This window comes from Sarcophilus harrisii, chromosome 5 (genome assembly GCF_902635505.1).
Source record: "Sarcophilus harrisii chromosome 5, mSarHar1.11, whole genome shotgun sequence".
In the NCBI taxonomy this organism is placed as follows: Eukaryota; Metazoa; Chordata; class Mammalia; order Dasyuromorphia; family Dasyuridae; genus Sarcophilus; species Sarcophilus harrisii.
In genome coordinates, this window is record NC_045430.1 from 21,432,769 (window position 1) to 21,438,768 (window position 6,000).

Here is a 6,000-nt window from a genome sequence, read left to right on the forward strand (position 1 = left end):
TTTTGCTGTTGCTGTGGGGCATTTCAATCATACCCAACTCTTTCTGCATTTAACCTAATTTTGTTGTTATTATTGCTGTTGCTATTGTTCCTATTGACTATTTCAATCATGTCCAACTCTTTCTTCATGACCCCTTTTTGGGTTTTTCTTGGCAAAGATACTGGAGTGGTTTGCCATTTCCTTCTCCAGCTCATTTTACAGGTGAATAAACCGAGGTACAAAGGGTAAAATGACTTGCCCAGTGTCACACAGCTATTGAGCATCTAAGGGTTAAATCAAGCCTTCCTTACTACAGGGCCAGATCTCTGTCCACTGTACTACCCACCTACTCATTTGATCTAAACCTTGAAGGAAGGCAAGGATTCCAATAGGCAGAAATAAAGAGGAAGTGCATTTGAAGCAAGAAGTGTGATGTTGAATTTGGGGAGGAACTAGTCATCCTTTTTCAATGGAATAAAGAATTCCTCTAAGTGAGAATGGAAAAATGGAGAAAGGAAAAAAATTGTAAAAGTATTTTAAAGTTAGATTGAAAAGTCTTCCATACCAAGGTAAGTAGTTTATAGTTCATTCTGTAAGTCAGGAAGAATCGCTAATAGTTTTGGGGGGTTTTAATAGAGGGGTGATATTCTCATGTCTAATGTCTAGTGGGGGAATGACATAATCAGAACTGTAGGGGGGAAATCACTTTGGTGGTTGGGTGGAAGATGAACTGGAGAGGGAAGAAGTTTGAGAGAGGATGTCCAAATGGAAAGTTCCTGAAATTGTGGGAATAACAGCAGAAAAAGGAGGAGGAGAAAATGAGTCTATGAAAAGATTCGTTTGGGGTGCTGTGTGGAGGGTGGATAAGAGAGGTCTCTGACTTGAAGGCACATCGCTTTCCCTTTCGGAAACTGTTTTCTGGTCTGACCTGTGTGAAGGATCGATTACATACAATCTCTTAAAAGGGGCCTCAGAGATCATATAGTCCAGATATATGAGAGGTTTCTACCCATGCAGGAGACTTCCCCTGGGAAAAGCACTAATAAATTGAATAGGTACTTTGTTACATATGTGGAAACTGAGAACATGATGTGATTTCCTGGACCCTTTCCTACCTGTACTCTGTAGCTGAGGGATAAGAGAAGGACCTGTGATTTCACTAACATATAGATCTGCCCAATGAGGAAACTCTCTTTACCAATCCAGAATTCCCTAGAACACAGAAGCAAGGACAGCTACATAAAGATCCCTGTGGATCACATATTGACTTAGAAAATCACATGTGTTTATGTATTCCTCTTTTAGAATTAATACATCAACATTATAAAATAAGATAGAAACTACATTTTAATCTGGTTTGGGCTGCACTTAGTGGTATTGTGGGCCACTGAGAAATAAAATGATTTACCCAGAATCCTCCAGCCATAATGAGTCGAGGATGAGACTTGAAGCAAGGTTTTCCTCACTCTGAGGATGATTCTCTCTATTTTCATTCACACATGTATATGTGCGGATAAAATACACACACACATATATGACACACACATGTTGTTACTATATCCTCTTGATCCTGTCATTTCCTTAACAAAAAAAAAAATCAATCATCTCTTCCCTCCACTAGCTCTAAGGCTTAAACATACACTGGTAAATTTATATTAAGGTGTACATGACTGATATCTGAGATCCTTTTCAGAGACAGGTTTTGAAAAGGGTTGATCCCTTGGGCCCCTGGAGGCATGACAGGAGACAGTGAATAATGTATCAGTCCATTTGAGCCCTACAGCAGCCATGCAAGGTAAGTACCACCCAGGATTATTAACAATTCCCTTTTAAAAGATGAAGATGAAAGAGGGCAAATGACCCACCTAGAAGCATACAACCAGCAAATATGGAAGATGGGACTGAAACCTAGTCTCTAAGTATAACACTTTCCCTCCAACCTGTTACATTTCCTCTCAGGAAAAGGATGCTGGCAATAGAGAGCTGTCAGAAAGGAGAGACTGAGTCAAGACGAGACCAAGTCTCTTTGGCCCAATTTTTCCTAGCTAACAATTTGCTTTGGAAATGGAGGCATTGCGGCCAAATGATACTTGAAGATCAGATGACCTGATGGTGAGACAATGATTAGGCCAGAGTCACAAGTAACTCTGATTGAATCACCTAACTTCTTGAAGTCCTAGTTTCTTCAACTGGAGGAAGTCAACTTCTGCCACTTATCACTTATATAACTTTGGTAAATGTCCCTTAAAGCAGGTAGCACAGTGGATGGAATATTGGGCCCATGAGCAAGACAACCTGAGTTCAAATCTGGCTGCAAATACTTAGAAGTAGTATGACTCTAGTCAATTCACTTAATCCTATTTGCCTCAGTTTCCTTTTCTGTAAAATGAGCTAGAGAAGGAAATAGCAAACTGCTCGAGCATCTTTGCCATGAAGAGACAGACACAACTATTTGACTAAACAGTAACAACAAAGGCCACAAAACTTCTAGATTTCAGTTTCCTCATGTGTAAGTTAAGGGATAAACAGTCACTAAGGTTCCTTCCTGCTCTAAATCTGTCATCCTAAAGTCCTGTTTTCTATTTTTGTTGTTGTTGCTATTGAATCATTTCCCACTTTTTATGACCAGATTTAGAATGGTTAACTTGTAGCTTTGCAGCTTGATACCCTGTATTTTTGTAAGCCTTAAAATAGTGGAGAACCATGTCTTTAGTATGATAGAGAGGGGAAGGGAAAGATAGGGAGAAAATTAATTATTACCACATCTACCATGTGGCCCCATGCCTCCAGAGGACCACCACTACAGCTACACCTGGTCTATCATGGTAAATAGTTCCAAATAAAGCTAGAGAACAAACCCAGCAGCCCTAGTTTATTAAATTTGTTCAGTCCAGCCCTTGGCCAACTCTACTACAAGGGTATTAAATGTACATTCTCAGCTCCACCTAGTGGTACTAGGTGAGCATGGTATCTAGTACCAAATCCATCTTTTCAAGTACTAGAGACAGCTAAGGTGTGTCTCTCCTTTCAAATTGATGCAGCAGTTTTTACCCATCCTGTGCGTACATGTAATATCTTTCTAGTAGAGTGTAAGGTTGTTGAAGCCAGGGGCTGTGTTTTATTGCAGCTTTGTTTTTAGTATTCATCCATCACTCCAATCAGCATGCATTAAGTGCCTTCTGTGTGTTCAACATTGGAACAGGTGCTAGGGATCCAGACACAAAAATGAGATGGATGTGCCCTCAAGGAGCTGACATTCTGTTGGGGGTGGAGAGAGACATGCATGAGTAAAAACAAAACATACAAAGAATAGACACAATTTGGGAGAGCGGTGGAGTGAGGGACCAAGAAAGACTTCCTGCAAGAAGCTGAACTTTGTTGTTTGTCCTTCATTCATGACATCAGGGAGATGATGTCAGGGGGACATGGAAATGAGTTAGGCTTAAGTGGGGGAGGACTGTGTAAAAAGCCTCACTTTTTCCTCCAGAGTCATATGGGTCCACTGGCAAGATACAGATTCAGGACAACTGAAGATGACCCTCAAATGAGCTTTAAAGGATCCTAGGGATCCCAGGAGGTGGGGCTAAGGAAGAAGAATATCACAGACAGGACAGGCAGCTGGGAGGCAGAATATCACTTACAAAGCAGATTTCAATTTGGTTGAAACATAGGGTTATTTTCTTGGAGTTCCAGCTGAAATCTCATCTTCCTCAGAAAGCTTTTCCTAACCCCTCTTAATCCGAATGTCTTTCCTCTTGATTGATTGTTTCCTATCCATCCTTTATATAGTAGATTTTTATGTAGACAATACATGACACAGCAGTCATTTAATAGATATTTATTTAGTGAGTAACTGATGTAATGGTCAGTAAGCCTGGAAAAGTAACCTAGAGTCAGATTGTGAAGGGATGCAAATGATAAAGGGAGTTTATGCTAAAGGCAATGGGAGTCTCACAAACAGGGGATGTGCTTTAGGGACATCACTTGGGCTGATATATGAAGACTAGATTAGAGAGGAGAGACCTGATACCGAGTAAGTTGTTAGAATAGTATTGTAACATGGCGGTCATGGGGGTCTGAACCATGGCGGATATGGTAGTAGAGAAAAAACAATGTAAGATTCAAAGTCTGAACTCTTCTCACATAAAATTATTCTCATATATAAATACAGATATACACACATATATGTATATATCTATACATGTGTATGAATATGTGTGTGTGTATGTGTGCATGTTGTTTTGTGATTGTCAACAGTACTTTATCAACAAGATTTTGTAACTGATTGGACCTGGGAAGGAAGGAGAAAATAATTATTTGTTGAATAGAATTGAATTGAATGAAAGGTAAGCCATTATGCTGAGTCTCAGAAACACAAAAATGGAAATGACAGTCCTTTCTCTTAAAGGGGAAAATAATAGAGTACTGAGGTTGAGCATTGGATTTAGAGTCAGAAGTGGGGGAAGGAACAAAAATTTATTAAGCACCTGTTATATGACAAATTTTGTGCTAAGTGCTTTACAAATATTATCTCATTTGAGGTAGGTACTATTTTGATTACCATTTTACAGATGAAGAAACTGAGGTAATCAGAGATAAAGTAGACTTGCCCAGAGTCACAGAGTGGAAAGTGCTTGAAATCATATTTGAACTCAGATCTTCCTGACTCCAGGCTCAAAGTTCTATCCATTGAACCACCTAGCTGAGTTCAAACTGGGCAGGAGAACACTGTACACAATAACAAAATTATATGGTGAACAACTGTGATGGACTTGGCTCTTTTCAACAATGAGGTAATTCAAGGTAATTCCAATAGACTTGGGATGGAAAGTGCCATGCACATCCAGAGAGAGAGAGACTGAAAATAAATCAAAGCAGAGTATTTTCACCTTTTTTGGTTGGTTGGTTGGTTGGTTGCTAGTATTTTTTCCCTTTTGATATGATTTTTCTTGTGCAGCATGACAAATATGAAAATATGTTTTGAAGAACTGGACATATTTAACCAATATCAGATTGCTTGCTATCTTGGGGAGAGGAAAGGAGAGGGAGAAAAATTTGGAACATAAGGTTTTGCAAAGGTGAATGTTGAAAACTATCTTTGCATGATTTGGAAAAATAAAATACCATAAAAATAAAAATAAAACTGGTCTTTACTAATGTATCTATGTGACACTGGACATGTTACTTTATGTCTATGGACCTCAGTTTCCTTCTTTGTAAAAAGAAGTTGAACAGAATGTTTTCTGGGGAGTCTTACAATTCTAAATTCTAAGATTCCTTCTGTATCTAACATTCAATGAGATACTATTGACAATTACAAAGTAAGACATATGCCTTGTTTCTATTCAAGCTATCCTTGAGGCAATGGAGACAATGCTTATCCACCATCAATACAGGGCTTCAATTTTGAGTCCTTTTCTTAAGTCAAGGAAGGTCATCAGTATGCATGTAAAAGGCAAGGGATGGTATAATAATACAGATTGTAGACTTTTTCAAAGGCAAGAAATATTGATTATAATGAAGGAAGAGGCCCCAAAGGCTCAGGTTAATGAGATGGAGGCAGGTTAATAAAAGGGGGCAGCTGAACAGTCTTCAGGCTAATAAACTGTGAGACCAGGGGAAATAGAAAATGAGAAATAAGGAAAATGGAATGTGATGTCCAACTGTGATTTCAAGACTATAGGGAATTTCTAGCGAAAAATGCCTCAGGCAAATACAGATTATCACCTGCCTTATAGCTTGTAGTCTAAGAGCTACCTAGACCAGAGTATTAAGAGATAAAATGACTTACTTGGGGTCAGACACAGTAATGTGCCTGAGACAGGATTCAAACCCAGATCTTCCAGTCTCTTTTGCCAGCTCTTTATCCAGTATGGTACCCTGATTCTTGTTGTCCCATTATCAACTTAAAAATAGCAGCTGTCACATAGTAGGGAGGGGGTGATCCCTATCCTTTAAGCAAGGCAAATTTGAGATAAAATCAAGACTTTTTTTTGCTAATTCTCCTCTTCCCTTCTAGTG